This window comes from Pseudophryne corroboree, chromosome 7 (assembly GCF_028390025.1).
Source record: "Pseudophryne corroboree isolate aPseCor3 chromosome 7, aPseCor3.hap2, whole genome shotgun sequence".
NCBI classification, from domain to species: Eukaryota; Metazoa; Chordata; class Amphibia; order Anura; family Myobatrachidae; genus Pseudophryne; species Pseudophryne corroboree.
In genome coordinates this window covers 332744826-332762044 of record NC_086450.1, presented here as the reverse complement: position 1 = coordinate 332762044, position 17219 = coordinate 332744826, and the positions used below count along the sequence as shown (strand labels likewise).

The following is a 17219-nucleotide window of genomic DNA, read 5'->3' as shown; positions in this document are numbered from 1 at the left end:
GATGGTAAGATCAGAATAACTGAGGTACTGATTAAGTCACCCTTGCTCAAGTTTGGATATTACTAAAACCTGGACCATTAGTGTGCCTTGAGGACCAAGCTTGGGAATCCCTGCTTTAGGTAATAGAGTACCTTACAATAGTATTCAGCTAAGATAGCATGGTGTCCATGGTGTCCAAAGAGTGAAAAAAATTGGATGAACAATTGATGAAAATATTATAGTAGATGGGTGTCGTATGGAAGGTCGACCACACTTAGGTCAACAGTGTCTAGGTCGACCAGTATTGTTTTACAGAGATTCTAGGTCGACGTGTTCTAGGTTAACAGGTCAAAAGGTCGACATGAGGTTTTTTTGGTGCATTTTTCTCCATACAGTGACCGCGAACCCCAATTAGTGCACCATGTCCCCTCGCAGCTTTGGGGAAGGTGCCTCAGTGCGCTCAGGTTACTATTTCCAATCATAGTCTACGTGAATCGTTAAGTATCAAAAAGTAAAAAAAAAAACACAAATTGTGAAAAACTCATGTCGACCTTTTTACCTGTCGACCTAGAACATGTCGACCTAGAGACCCTGTTGACTTAGTTACTGTTGACCAATAGTGGTCGACCTAGACATTGTCGACCTAATTGTTGCCGACCTAGAGACCGGATACCAATTTAGATATAGATATCTCTATCTAAATTATTGTGCTTTCCACTTCTATAATATTCTTACCAATTGTTCATCCAATTTTGCATCTCTCTGGACACTGGGGGTCATTCCGAGTTGATCGCTAGCTGCCGTTGTTCGCTGTGTAGCGATCAGTGGAAAAAACAGCTAATCTGCGCATGCTTATGCACCGCAATGCGCACGTGCGACGTACGGGTACAAACAGCATCGTGGTTTTGCACAGGTTCTAGCGAAGCTTTCAGTTGCACGGCCGAACGCAGGAAGACTGACATGAAGTGGGCATTTCTGGGTGTGAACCGACCGTTTTCAGGGAGTGCTTAGAAAAATGCAGGCGTGTCTGGATAAACGCAGGCGTGGCTGGGCGAACGCTGGGCGGGTGTGTGACATCAAGAGCCGTCCCTCCGTCATTAGAATCAGCGCACATGAAGAATAACTACAGGGCTGGTCTTGTTTTGCACAAAATGATTTTGCAGGTGCTCTGTTGCAAGTGTTTGCACTTCTGCAAAGCGAAAATACACTCCCCAGTGGGCGGCGACAATACGTTTGCACGGCTGCTAAAGGTAGCCAGCGAGCGATCAACTCGGAATGAGGGCCACTGTGGAGAACAATGAATGGTATCTTAGCTGAATGATATTGTAAGGTACTCTATTACCTAAAGGCTCCCCTTTGGTGTACTTTTTTGTTTGCTTTGTTATGTGCAGTGGTGCAAAAAGAAATATTTTCTTAATGGTACTGAGTGTGCTGTAAAATGGGCATGGTCACTTGTCATGAGGAGGCGTGGCCACACAGCACGGTCCCTTTTCTTTGCACTCTGGAGGCAAGGCTAGAAATATATAGTAATAACCCCAGTATAATAGAAATATATTGTAATGCCTACAATGTAATAAAAATACATAGTAATGCCCACATTATAATAGGAATGTATAATGTAGTAGTGCCCCTGGTATAATAGAAATATATAGTAGTGTCACACATTACAATAGAAATATATAGTAATGCCCCTAATAATAGAAATATATAGTAGTATCCCACATTGCAATAGAACTATACAGTAATGCCCCATAATAATAGACATATATAGTAGTGACCACATGACAATAGAAAAATATAGTTAATGCCTCATAATAGACTTATATATTAGTGTCCTATATTACAGTAGAAATATATAATAATGCCCCATAATTATAGAAATATATAGTAGTGTCCACATTATAATAGAAATATATAGTAATGACCCGTAATAATAGAAATATATAGTAGTGTCCCATATTACAATAGAAATATACAGTAATGCCCCATAATAATAGAAATATATAGTAGTGTCCCATATTACAATAGAAATATATAGTAATGCCCCATAATAATAGACATATATAGTAGTGACCACATTACAATAGAAATAGTAATGCCCCATAATAATAGACATATATAGTAGTGTCTACATTACAATAGAAAAATATAGTTAATGCCCCATAATAGACTTATATAGTAGTGTCCCATATTAAAGTAGAAATATATACAGTAGTAATGCTCCATAATAATAGAAATATATAGTAGTGTCCCATATTACAATAGAAATATACAGTAATGCCCCATAATAATAGAAATATATAGTAGTGTCCCATATTACAATAGAAATATATAGTAATGCCCCATAATAATAGACATATATAGTAGTGACCACATTACAATAGAAATATATAGTAATGCCCCATAATAATAGACATATATAGTAGTGTCTACATTACAATAGAAAAATATAGTTAATGCCCCATAATAGACTTATATAGTAGTATCCCATATTACAGTAGAAATATATACAGTAGTAATGCTCCATTATAATAGAAATATATAGTAGCGTCCACACTATAATAGAAATATATAGTAATGACCCGTAATAATAGAAATATATAGTAGTGTCCCAAATTACAATAGAAATATACGGTAATGCCCCATAATAATAGAAATATATAGTAGTGTCCCATATTACAGTAGAAATATACAGTAATGCCCCATAATAATAGAAATATATAGTAGTGTCCACATTACAATATAAATATATAGTAATGCCCCGATAATAATACTGCTGAACATCATGGTCTTGCTGCTCGGCAGCATGGCCGTCTATTTGTATGGGCTCAATGGGCACTTGACCAAGGGGCCCCAGGAGACTAAGGGCCCTAAGCAGAAAGCTGAGGGTCCCCTTTTTCCAGGGGTACCAGATTTTTGAAAATTGGCCCTGGGGAACTGAGATATCTGACTTCTAAGCAGTGGTCCCTATCTGAGCATGTTAATTGCTCTTCCCAGCCAGATATCTAGGGCTTTGTCTAACTTTGAGTTTTTATGAGGGTATACTCCAAAAGCTGCGACTCTCCCCTTTCGGTGGACACTGGCACCTTGTTTCTACTATGCCCAGAACCAGAGATATCAGCCTACCAGCTCCCTGCTCCAGCTCTACACGTCTGATATGCAGTTTTATATATTAGTCGACAGATTGCTCTGTTTCCTGAACTCTGATCCCCAAGTCCCCAGTACCTCCTGAAAGGTGGTACTCTCTAGTTTTTATCACATTAAAAGCTAAGAAATCTATTTCTGAGAACTGGAGATATTTACAGTCAAACAATCTGCCCTCCCACTGGAAAATTATGAATATTAAGGCACTCCACTATCCACCCCTCCCCTGTGTATTAAACCCTGCCCTACCACCTTGTAAGTCATGTACCAGGGCCCCTTCATTCAGCCCAATGCCAGCTTCTACAGTTTAGTGTTCTCCCTCCCGCCCCATCTCCCACCATCTGTGCAGTAAAGGAGTAATTAGCAGAAATTACTGCTCCAGGTCCTACATGCTGAGCGGAAGATAGAACACCCCCTACCCAGTGGCGCACCCAGGGGGGTTTCCGAGCACCCAGAAACCCCCCTCCACTAAAAAAGAAAAAAAAATTTTTTTTTTTTGCTGCATGAGTATTATTAATGGCTGTCTAGCATCCTCTGCAGCCTGCTGTCTTCCTGGTGGCACTTGTAAGTGCAATAAAAGTTTACTTTATTTTAATTATAGTACATATATATCCATGTGCATACATATATACACATGTATATACATACATACATATAAACACACACACACACACACACACACACACACACACACACACACACACACACACACACACACATGATATATATATATATACATGTGTATATATATGTGTACTGTATGTGTGTGTACATATATATATATATATATATATATAATAAGAATTTACTTACCGATAATTCTATTTCTCATAGTCCGTAGTGGATGCTGGGGACTCCGTAAGGACCATGGGGAATAGCGGCTCCGCAGGAGACTGGGCACATCTAAAGAAAGCTTTAGGACTATCTGGTGTGCACTGGCCCCTCCCCCTATGACCCTCCTCCAAGCCTCAGTTAGGATACTGTGCCCGGACGAGCGTACACAATAAGGAAGGATTTTGAATCCCGGGTAAGACTCATACCAGCCACACCAATCACACCGTACAACTTGTGATCTGAACCCAGTTAACAGCATGATAACAGAGGAGCCTCTAGAAAAGATGGCTCACTACAGCAATAACCCGATTTTTTGGTAACAATAACTATGTACCAGTATTGCAGACAATCCGCACTTGGGATGGGCGCCCAGCATCCACTACGGACTATGAGAAATAGAATTATCGGTAAGTAAATTCTTATTTTCTCTAACGTCCTAAGTGGATGCTGGGGACTCCGTAAGGACCATGGGGATTATACCAAAGCTCCCAAACGGGCGGGAGAGTGCGGATGACTCTGCAGCACCAAATGAGAGAACTCCAGGTCCTCCTTAGCCAGGATATCAATTTTGTAGAATTTTACAAACGTATTTGCTCCTGACCAAGTAGCTGCTCGGCAAAGTTGTAAAGCCGAGACCCCTCGGGCAGCCGCCCAAGATGAGCCCACCTTCCTTGTGGAGTGGGCATTTACAGATTTTTGGCTGTGGCAGGCCTGCCACAGAATGTGCAAGCTGAATTGTACTACAAATCCAACGAGCAATAGTCTGCTTAGAAGCAGGAGCACCCAGCTTGTTGGGTGCATACAGGATAAACAGCGAGTCAGATTTCCTGACTCCAGCCGTCCTGGAAACATATATTTTCAGGGCCCTGACAACGTCTAGCAACTTGGAGTCCTCCAAGTCCCTAGTAGCCGCAGGCACCACAAATAGGTTGGTTCAGGTGAAACGCTGAAACCACCTTAGGGAGAAACTGAGGACGAGTCCTCAATTCCGCCCTGTCCGAATGGAAAATCAGATAAGGGCTTTTTCAGGATAAAGCCGCCAATTCTGACACGCGCCTGGCCCAGGCCAGGGCCAACAGCATGACCACTTTCCATGTGAGATATTTTAACTCCACAGATTTAAGTGGTTCAAACCAATGTGACTTTTGGAACCCAAAACTACATTGAGATCCCAAAGTGCCACTGGAGGCACAAAAGGAGGCTGTATATGCTGTATATGCAGTACCCCTTTTACAAACGTCTGAACTTCAGGGACTGAAGCTAGTTCTTTTTGGAAGAAAATTGACAGGGCCGAAATTTGAACCTTAATGGACCCCAATTTCAGGCCCATAGACACTCCTGTTTGCAGGAAATGTAGGAATCGACCCAGTTGAATTTCCTCCGTCGGGCCTTACTGGCCTCGCACCACGCAACATATTTTCGCCAATTGCGGTGATAATGTTTTTGCGGTTACATCCTTCCTGGCTTTGATCAGGATAGGGATGACTTCATCCGGAATGCCTTTTTTCCTTCAGGATCCGGCGTTCAACCGCCATGCCGTCAAACGCAGCCGCGGTAAGTCTTGGAACAGACAGGGTCCTTGCTGGAGCAGGTCCCTTCTTAGAGGTAGAGGCCACGGATCCTCCGTGAGCATCTTTTGAAGTTCCGGTTACCAAGTCCTTCTTGGCCAATCCGGAGCCACGAATATAGTGCTTACTCCTCTCCATCTTATCAATCTCAGTACCTTGGGTATGAGAGGCAGAGGAGGGAACACATACCCTGACTGGTACACCCACGGTGTTATCAGAGCGTCTACAGCTATTGCCTGAGGGTCCCTGGACCTGGCGCAATACCTGTCGAGTTTTTCCCAACGGTTTATAATCATGTGGAAGACTTCTGGGTGAAGTCCCCACTCTCCCGGGTGGAGGTCGTGCTGAGGAAGTCTGCTTCCCAGTTGTCCACTCCCGGAATGAATACTGCCGACAGTGCTATCCCATGATTTTCCGCCCAGCGAAGAATCCTTGCAGCTTCTGCCATTGCCCTCCTGCTTCTTGTGCCACCCTGTCTGTTTACGTGGGTGACTGCCGTGATGTTGTCCGACTGGATCAACACCGGCTGACCTTGAAGCAGAGGTCTTGCTAAGCTTAGAGCATTGTTAGCTTCAGGATATTTATGTGAAGTGATGTCTCCAGGCTTGACCATAAGCCCTGGATATTCCTTCCCTGTGTGACTGCTCCCCAGCCTCGCAGGCTGGCATCCGTGGTCACCAGGACCCAGTCCTGAATGCCGAATCTGCGGCCCTCTAGAAGATGAGCACTCTGCAACCACCACAGGAGGGACACCCTTGTCCTTGGTGACAGGGTTATCCGCTGATGCATCTGAAGATGCGACCCGGACCATTTGTCCAGCAGGTCCCACTGGAAAGTTCTTGCGTGGAATCTGCCGAATGGGATTGCTTCGTAGGAAGCCACCATTTTACCCAGAACCCTTGTGCATTGATGCACTGAGACTTGGCTCGGTTTTAGGAGGTTCCTGACTAGGTCGGATAACTCCCTGGCTTTCTCCTCCGGGAGAAACACCTTTTTCTGGACTGTGTCCAGGATCATCCCTAGGAACAGAAGACAAGTCGTCGGAACCAGCTGCGATTTTGGAATATTGAGAATCCAATCGTGCTGCCGCAACACTACCTGAGATAGTGCTACACCGACCTCCAACTGTTCCCTGGATCTTACCCTTATCAGGGAATTGTCCAAGTAAGGGATAACTAAAATTCCCTTCCTTCGAAGGAATATCATCATTTCGGCCATTACCTTGGTAAAGACCCGGGGTGCCGTGGACCATCCATACGGCAGCGTCTGAACTGATAGTGACAGTTCTGTACCATAAACCTGAGGTACCCTTGTTGGGAAGGGTAAATTTTGACATGAAGGTAAGCATCCTTGATGTCCCGAGACATCATGTAGTCCCCTTCTTCCAGGTTCGCAATCACTGCTCTGAGTGACTTAATCTTGAATTTGAACCTCTGTATGTAAGTGTTCAAAGATTTTAGATTTAGAATCGGTCTCACCGAGCCGTCCGGCTTCGGTACCACAACAGTGTGGAATAATACCCCGTTCCCTGTTGCAGGAGGGGTATCTTGATTATCACCTGCTGGGAATACAGCTTGTGAATGGCTTCCAAAACTGTCTCCCTGTCAGAAGGAGACATTGGTAAAGCCGACTTTAGGAAACGGCGAGGGGGAGACGTCTCGAATTCTAATTTGTACCCCTGAGATATCACCTGAAGGATCCAGGGGTCTACTTGCGAGTGAGCCCACTGCGCGCTGAAATTCATTGAGACGGGCTCCCCACCGTGCCTGATTCTGCTTGTAAAGCCCCAGCGTATACTGAGGGCTTGGCAGAGGCGGGAGAGGGTTTCTGTTCCTGGGAACTGGCTGATTTCTGCAGCCTTTTTCCTCTCCCTCTGTCACGGGGCAGAAATGAGGAACCTTTTGCCCGCTTGTCCACGAAAAGACTGCGCCTGATAATACGGCGTCTTCTCATGTTGAGAGGCGACCTGGGGTACAAACGTGGATTTCCCAGCTGTTGCCGTGGCCACCAGGTCTGAAAGACCGACCCCAAATAACTCCTCCCCTTAATAAGGCAATACTTCCAAATGCCGTTTGGAATACGCATCACCTGACCACTGACGTGTCCATAACCCTCTACTGGTAGAAATGGACAACGCACTTAGACTTGATGCCAGTCGGCAAATATTCCGCTGTGCATCACGCATATATAGAAATGCATCTTTTAAATGCTCTATAGGCAAAAATATATTGTCCCTATCTAGGGTATCAATATTTTCAGTCAGGGAATCCGACCACGCCAACCCAGCACTGCACATCCAGGCTGAGGCGATTGCTGGTCGCAGTATAACACCAGTATGTGTGTAAATACATTTTAGGATACCCTCCTGCTTTCTATCAGCAGGATCCTTAAGGGCGGCCATCTCAGGAGAGGGTAGAGCCCTTACAAGCGTGTGAGCGCTTTATCCACCCTAGGGGGTGTTTCCCAACGCACCCTAACCTCTGGCGGGAAAGGATATAATGCCAATAACATTTTAGAAATTATCAGTTGTTATCGGGGGAAACCCACGCATCATCACACACCTCATTTTATTTCTCAGATTCAGGAAAACTACAGGTAGTTTTTCCTCACCGAACATAATACCCCTTTTTGGTGGTACTCGTATTATCAGAAATGTGTAAAACATTTTTCATTGCCTCAATCATGTAACGTGTGGCCCTACTGGAAGTCACATTTGTCTCTTCACCGTCGACACTGGAGTCAGTATCCGTGTCGGCGTCTATATCTGCCATCTGAGGTAACGGGCGCTTTAGAGCCCCTGACGGCCTATGAGACGTCTGGACAGGCACAAGCTGAGTAGCCGGCTGTCTCATGTCAACCACTGTCTTTTATACAGAGCTGACACTGTCACGTAATTTCTTCCAACAGTTCATCCACTCAGGTGTCGACCCCCTAGGGGGTGACATCACTATTACAGGCAATCTGCTCCGTCTCCACATCATTTTTCTCCTCATACATGTCGACACAAAAGTACCGACATACAGCACACACACAGGGAATGCTCTGATAGAGGACAGGACCCCACTAGCCTTTTGGGGAGACAGAGGGAGAGTTTGCCAGCACACACCAGAGCGCTATATATATACAGGGATAACCTTATATAAGTGTTTTTCCCCTTATAGCTGCTGTATAGTTAATACTGCGCCTAATTAGTGCCCCCCTCTCTTTTTTAACCCTTTCTGTAGTGTAGTGACTGCAGGGGAGAGCCAGGGAGCTTCCCTCCAATGGAGCTGTGAGGGAAAATGGCGCCAGTGTGCTGAGGAGATAGGCTCCGCCCCCTTATCGGCGGCCTTATCTCCCATTTTTCTATGTATTCTGGCAGGGGTTAAATGCATCCATATAGCCCAGGAGCTATATGTGATGCATTTTTTTGCCATCCAAGGTGTTTTTATTGCGTCTCAGGGCGCCCCCCCCCCCAGCGCCCTGCACCCTCAGTGACCGGAGTGTGAAGTGTGCTGAGAGCAATGGCGCACAGCTGCAGTGCTGTGCGCTACCTTGTTGAAGACAGGACGTCTTCTGCCGCCGATTTTCCGGACCTCTTCTGCCTTCTGGCTCTGTAAGGGGGCCGGCGGCGCGGCTCTGGGACCCATCCAAGCTGGGCCTGTGATCGTCCCTCTGGAGCTAATGTCCAGTAGCCTAAGAAGCCCAATCCACTCTGCACGCAGGTGAGTTCGCTTCTTCTCCCCTTAGTCCCTCGATGCAGTGAGCCTGTTGCCAGCAGGTCTCACTGAAAATAAAAAACCTAAACTAAAACTTTCACTAAGAAGCTCAGGAGAGCCCCTAGTGTGCACCCTTCTCGTTCGGGCACAGAGATCTAACTGAGGCTTGGAGGAGGGTCATAGGGGGAGGGGCCAGTGCACACCAGATAGTCCTAAAGCTTTCTTTAGATGTGCCCAGTCTCCTGCGGAGCCGCTATTCCCCATGGTCCTTACGGAGTCCCCAGCATCCACTTAGGACATTAGAGAAATATATATATATATGTATGCATGTTTAATATGCTATGTATATGTGTATATGTATGTGTGTGTGTGTGTGTGTGTGTATATATATGTATATATATATATGTGTATATATATATATATATATATATATATACACACACACACACAGACACACTACATATACTGGGTCACCCCCGTTCCCCCCCCCCCCCGTGATTGGCTCCGCCCAGTTCCAGTTCTGGAACCCCCAACATATACTGGGTCACCTCAGTCCCCACCCCCGTGATTGGCTCCGCCCAGTTCTGGAACCCCCCCATGCAAATCCTGCGTTTGCCACTGCTACCACCCGCGGGACATCAAAGCTGCTGCCGATAGCACCCCCCACCCCTACCGCTGCAGGATGGGTAGGAGCCCCAGTGCATTGCTTTGCCCAGGGGCCTACACTACTGTTAAGATGGCCCTGCTCGGCAGAGCATTATAATTGGGGTACTGGCAGTCACAGATGCAAGGTGTGCAGTGGGTGGTACTACGTACTTGCTGCCGAATTCTTAAGGGTACTCCGTACCAGAGCATACCTGCATACTTTCACCACTGGTTATATGTGACTTTTTAATTGAGTAACTGAGTCTTTTGCTTTTCTGTGTGCAACATTAATTGCTTTTAACACATATATTAAAAGTTATATTTTAGCATTTAAAACCCTTTTACTTTTCATAAGTGTGCCCCAACAAAGAGTCTCTCTTTTTCTATTTGCTTTTGTGTCGTGTGAACTATAAGGTTCGGCAGGCCAGGAGGAGGAAGGAAGATCAAATATATCATGTCAATTTATTGAAACCATGGCATGATGAGGATTCGGTGAGAGGGTTATTAAAATCATAGTAGAAAAGTCCTTGATTACTATAGAACCTAACTTGTCCTCAGAGCAAAAGCGGCAGGTGGAGGAAATGGTACAATGGAACAAGGACATATTCTCTTCCTTAGCAGGGTGCATGGCTTTGATTGAACATGATATAGCTACATCTTCCGGGGTACTAGTGAAACAAAAGCCCTATCATATCCCTGAGGCTAGACAAAGTCCTCTTAGAAGGGAGGTGGAGAGAATGGTCAAACTGGGGGTAATCGAGTCTAGCAGTGAGTGGTGTAGCTGGTTACAAAACCCCAATGGCAGCTTACAGTTCTGCAATAGCTTTACAAAGTTAAACAGTGTGCCAGTTTAATGCCTATCCGATGCCATGGGTGGACGAACTGGTGAAAAGTTTGTCTGGCACCAAATATTTAACCACCCTTGATCTCACAAAATGCTACTGGCAGATTCCTCTTATGCCTGCAGTCAAGGAAAATACAGTTTTTTCTACTCCTGAAGGCATTTTCCATTACAAAGTCCTACCCTTTGGTTTGCATGAAGCTCCGGCCACTTTTCAAAGGGTGATACCAAGGTTCTGAAACCCCATACTGCCTATACAGCTGCCTATCTAGATGACATAGTTATACACTCACAAGACTGGAAATTGCATCTTCCTAAGGTTGAGGCAGTACTGGCCTCATTGAGATTCACAAGGATTCACAGATAACCCTGAGAAATGTGCAGTGTCCCTACGAGAAGCTAAGTATTAGGGTTACATAGTTGGATAGGGTCAGGTGAAACCACAGATTGGAAAGCTTGAGGCAGTCAAAAATTAGTAGAAGCCTAATACCAAGTCACAGTTACTATAGGCAGTTTATCAGCCCATTTGCGACTAGAACGGCTCCATTAACAGACTTGTTAAAAAAAAGTTTGTCTCGATCAGCTGGAGTGGACCAGTCTTGCTGAACAGCATGGACAGATCTTCATGTGACCCAATTGTGCCCGCAGATTCTTCTTCCAGATTGCACTTGAGCAGCAAGTTGTTGCATAGGGAGTAAATATATGCTACTGTAGAGAAGGAGCTACAATCTTTTAGGTTTACAGCGGAGCTTAGGCCTGGGATTCTATACAAAAATGCAGATTCAGAAGCTTGTGCTCCTCATGAGATTCACGTCACCTGACTTGTTGACGCTAGGATATGTTGCAATAAGAACAGGGTGCTACAGAGGAACCAGGGGTGTTTACACTGTTTAGCTATTAAGCCCAGGGAAGTCATGCATTTGGTGGATAAAAAATGTGTGTCCTACTTGCTTTTTGATTTCAGTGGATTTCTCCCCTACAGCTGAAGGCATATGACTGATCAAAACAGAGCAACTGTGAGGCACTTCCTTATGAAGGCAGGGTGAGAGTGTCTGGGAGGGGAGGATGAGTCTAGGGTATAAAAGGTCTGTCTGGGAGATTTGTCTATATGACTGATGCTGAAAAAGCAGGCCAGTGACTAGGTCTCTGTTAGTGAGTGACAGGGCTGTGAACATTTACTCTGTAATGTTTGTTGGTCTGTGGTCATCCTGATGAAACAGAACTATGGTGAAGAAATCCAGAGTCAGTGTGTGCTTCCACTGCACAGCATCTTTATCACATTACCTATTGCCCCCCATCACTTATGTAGTAACATATTTCCTCACCACCACTGGAGTAACAAATCTATTTAACAAATTGGATGTTAAATACATAATAATAGATATAATTTGTTCTGCACGTACAATATTATACCCCTTTCAGGACGCCAGCTTGTAACCTGGGTTATAGCACATGAATGTGCAGTAACCCAGGTTGCTGTGTGGTCTGAAAGGGCCCAGGGGGAATATCTCGGGTCTAGCAACACAGTATTTCAACCCTGGTGGCGACCAGGGTTGAATATGGCTTCAACCCAGGTTGATGTGCGGTGTAAACGGTTGATGCGACCCTCTTCCCATTCACACAGTAGCGCTGCCTCCGCACGTGTAAGCGCTGATGTCACCAACCTGGCAATATGTCGAGCTGGGGACAGCAGTGTGAAAGGGGCTCAGACGGGTCGCACCCGGAAGTTACCATGGGGGTCATTCCGAGTTGATCGCACGTAGCAACTTTTTGCTGCCTGTGCGATCAACTAGATGCCACCTATGGGGGAGGGCTTTTTTGCATAGCAAGGCTGCGAACGCTTATGCAGCCGTGCTATGCAAAAACATTTTGTGCAGTATCTGAGTAGCTTTCAACTTACTCACCCGCTGCGATATCTTCAGCCTGTCCGGTCCCGGAATTGACGTCAGACACCCGCCATGCAAATGCCTGGACACGCCTGTGTCACAGGCCACCGGGTGGTGAAGTGGCGGTGTTTCGTACCTTAATTTCCCCTGATGATGTCGGTCCCAGTCTTCTTGGACTTTGCTTTCTTGTCACCTCTGGATACCCAGCAGAAGGATGAGGCCCCCAAACAGACCCCAGACAAACAAGTCACCACACTTTTGGACAGTGACTGGTATTTTATTATCACCAATAAGGTGTCACTGCTATTGTGTTAAACGGTTTAGTAGGGTAGAATTGAAATTAAGCAATGTCACTATATATAGGAACAGATCAATATGCAGATCAGCAGTTCGAGATCATATGGTATCACAGGTAATATAGTCAAGCATTAAACATTTTAGCTACATATAACAAATTCACGGCTTTTAGGAGAACTCACAATTGCAAGTATTTCTTCAATATACTCGTAAATGAACTTCTCACAAATTATTTATCGTATACTATTTCGTCACTATTAACCATAACCTTAAATGTCTACCAATTGACTGGCAGCAAGTAACCAGGAACGGTGTCCAAATTAGTGTCCCAAGTGTCCACACGGTGGCTGTAGAATTACTATTAACCGTAGTGTTCCTTACAGTATCTCAAGTGTCCACTAGAGGGTGTAGGAGTACAATCCGGCAGTGACTAGTAACTGAGTTTTGTATATTATCTCAGATATCTTATAGGAAGGCTTTCAGTATAAATCCTGAGGTAAATACGGACTAAAATAACTGGATGCAATTCTGTCAGATAGCCACTCACTATTTAGGGTAAGGGGGGGATCAATACTGTTCGCACGGGCTGGTTCTGTCGGTACTAATGCTAACTAATATCACCTTCTTTAAGGTAACTCCTAATAGGCAGTAACCTTTTTTTCTCATTCCTTGAACACAACACTGTCGCTGTCCCCGGGTGACCTTGCGTAGATTAAAAGCATCAAATTCTCCCCCTGGGCTCTGCCTGTCGGACACGGCTGTGCTGCTGCGGTACTGGTTGGCTGACAGGTGTCATATATCTCAGGGCTCTTCCCCTCTCTGTCTGTAGTAACAAATGGGAATATTGCTGCATGAGGGAAGCGCCTGGCTGAGTTGGCAAGGGTTGGCTGGCTGTCAAGCTGAGCTGCTGCTGAAATGGCCTCACTGACTGACAACACCTCTAACTGTCTGTCTGACCCTGGCAGATTCAGGTGATGGGTGACAGGGGTCTTAGGCTGTGCTGACAGACTTAAACAGGGCTGACTGGAGAATGACACAAAAAGGGGTTCTGACTGTCACTGGGGTATGGCTGGCTGTGCTGAGGCACTGTCACTGAGGTATGGCTGGCTGTGCTGAGGCACTGTCACAGACACAATGTGAAGGGGCAAGGTTACTCACTGTTCCCCGCAGCTGCACTCCATCCTCTCACTGTCAGGCAGCCTCTTCAGTGCTTCCCAGCTGTGATGACAGAGACTCCATGCTGCTTCACTTGCGGCTCGCACGCTGATATGATTCCTGTCAGCACTTCTCTCTCAGCAGCTGTGACGCTTCCTTCCCTAGCGTCTCACTCAGTTGTCGGGCGCAGACGGCTCCACTTGCGACCGCTCTCCTTTCGCCGCTGGTCACCCCTTTTAGGGCTCTCTGGACGACAACTCTCCACACTGCAGCCTCACACACTCTCCTCAGAGCAGTAACCCTGCCTCCTCAGCTTCCCGCTCTGTAAAGGTCATGGGGTCAGCCAATCGCAGGGTACTTTTCTCCCAGCTCTCTGGCTGTGACAGTTGGGCTCCTCTGGTTCTAGACTTGACTCCCCTGGGTCCTAGTGCCCCCCATGTCAGCTCCTGCTGACATCACTAAAAGTTAGGGGATAGTTAACCTATGCAGTGCTGCGTTGCTAGGCATGGGCCTGTACTGTAGTGGGAACACCACAGGATAGTGCCACACCTGCGTTGGACTCACCACTCCCAGAAAACAGTGATTTGCCGCTCCGGAATTCACCATTGAGGTTTTTGTGAATCTATGTTTATTGTCTGTACATTGTTGCAATTACTTTGCTTTTTATTCATGCATTTTTATTAAATACAGTATATACTCTTCCTTAGCGCTCCCATCTTTTGCATCTTTCCAGTTTGTCATTATGTAAAGGTTGGTGACACTGCTCTATTGATTCCGCCGGGCTCCAGTATTAACGGGGCACCTCCTCCATTGCTCCGGTGTCAGGGTCAGATTACCCGCAGTGAGTCCTACAGCATGATGAGCCCCGCAGCCGCACACCTGCATGGCTGTCAGCGTCCGGGGTGAGGAAGCAGGGGGGGAGTCACCTGTGGAGAGTGATGAGCGATCACTGGTCAGTGTCTCCAAACAGTGGGTGTGTTGTAGGCAGAGCGGCTCTCGCGGCTCCCGCTACGCTCACACTACGCCGCTGGTATGGAGACACTGATCCTAGGTCCTGTGTGCTTCGGGCTCATCCACTGATCTTCCCCGCAGCGGAAGTGCGACCATCAGCAGTAAGTACTCTGAGGGAATACCAGTGCGGAGGGGCGTTCAGATAACTGTTTGCGGAGAGCTGTGTTTGGGGATCTGGGTGCGGGGAATATGAGCGAGTGTTGTACACTGTGTGTGTTTAAGGGGAGGGGAATTCAGGAAGGGAGAGGAGCTGTCTGTCTGTGTGAGGGAGCCAATTTGGAGGTGGGAAAGAATATCTGTGAGTGAGAGAGGAGAGCTGTGGCTGGATCTGTGTAAAGGTGGTGTGCTGTGTGTGTGTGTGGGGGGGGGGTTGTTGTTGCTGGTGGTGGCTGTGTGCGGAATCTGTGTGAGGAAGGGGAGCTGATTGTCGGAGGGGGGGAAGGGATCTGTGTAAATGTGGTCTGCTGTGTGTGTGTTTGATGGGAGGGGAACTGAGTGATGGAGGACAGCTGTGTTTGTGGTGGTGGGGGTCCTGTGTGAGTTAGGGACAGCTATATGTGTGTGTTTGTGTGGGGGGGTGGGCTCTGAGTGAGGGTGGTTCGCTATATGTGTTTGAGGGGAACTGAGTGAGTGGGGAGAGCGGTCTATGTGTGTAGGGGGTCTGTGTGAGGAAGGGATAGCTATGTGAGGGGGGATAGCTGTGTGTGTGGGGGGGTTTGTATGAGAAGGGGAGAGCTATATTAGGGGGGTCTGTATGAGACCGGGGTGAGAGTTGTATGTATTTATATATACATTAATATGGGGCCCCCGTGGCAGTATATTGATTAGGGCCCTGTGAGTCTTTATCCGGATCTGTCCAGTCCCCACAATGGCCTGTAACATTGGACACAGAGGGCACCACAAGTGCCATCCACCATATGGCATCTTTTTCCAGTACCTTTCCGGAGGGGTATCCCGTGAATAGGCCCAATATATGCATATTCTATAGATAGGTAAGCACCATATTTATTTTCCCATTTTTCAGGGGGGCACCAAAATCTAACTTGCCTCTGGGCGACTGGGATGAACTTACGCCACTGTTCCCAAGGATCACAGAAATGAAAGTATCTTAACTCAGCAATGAGGAGATATATCTATTGTTATCATAATAAGTTCCTCGTGTATATTTGTGCTAATAATTATGACTATAGAAAAAGTCTGGTCTATTTTTCTTCCAGATGAAACACCTATGTATTATTGTGATGCTGTAAGTGTAGTTATTCCATAAATCTTATGTTATATCAGTAAGATAGACACAGTCAATAGTAACATAGCTTGGGTCCCTTGAGTACGCTCTATGATGCATCAGCAGAAACTATGGAAATGCCTCCCCTTACTCTCAGGCAGCTGCACTGAAACTTGTGAAACAAACCTAGAGACAGCCATCCCCTACTGCTGTCATTTGCATGTCAAGGACTAGAAATTCTCCTCACTGAACATCTGTAGACTGTGTTCATGATCCTGCATGAGATTACAAATGGCAGCCGATTGTTCCACAAGTCAATATTATGATCGTTTGGTGTCGGAATGTAAACCTTGTTTTCTTCTCTGTCCAAAGCTACCATCCACGTGCCGCGACCCCTGTCCTGGTAAGTCTCCAACCCCAGATTTCTCTTTCTAGTGTTATCTCTAGCATCCAATGGGGCTGGATTTGCATTTTCTCAAAGGCTATTAAAAATACAAATTTTCAGGTTTTTCAACATTATAAATAATATTCCTAGGATTTCATCATGCAGGGCAGGGCAGTCTGTAATTATGCAGGCATGGTACAGTGCCTTCTCTGGACCATTATGCTCTGCTTGCAATAATGCTTATGTATTAAGGTAATATCTGCAACATATTGCATCTCGTAAGTTGCTAAAGGGCCTAATTCAGAGTTGATCTTAGCAGCAAATTTGTTAGCAGTTGGGCAAAACCATGGCCCTCATTCCGAGTTGATCGCTCGCAAGGCGATTTTAGCAGAGTTACACACGCTAAGCCGCCGCCTACTGGGAGTGAATCTTAGCTTCTTAAAATTGCGACCGATGTATTCGCAATATTGCGATTACTAACTACTTAGCAGTTTCAGAGTAACTCCACACTTACTCTGCCTGTGCGATCAGTTCAGTGCTTGTCGTTCCTG

At 46.0% G+C, this 17219-nt stretch overlaps 1 long non-coding RNA gene across 1 annotated transcript in view; it reads right to left on the bottom strand.

Annotated features, from left to right (window-relative positions):
* Positions 1–14590, bottom strand: part of LOC134945209 (uncharacterized) — a 61797-nt gene extending 47207 nt beyond the window's left edge. The window contains exon 1 of the long non-coding RNA XR_010182074.1: positions 14051–14590. This is a non-coding gene — a long non-coding RNA (uncharacterized LOC134945209). The remainder of the gene's footprint in view (positions 1–14050) is intronic.
* Between the last annotated feature and the right edge of the window lie 2629 nt (positions 14591–17219).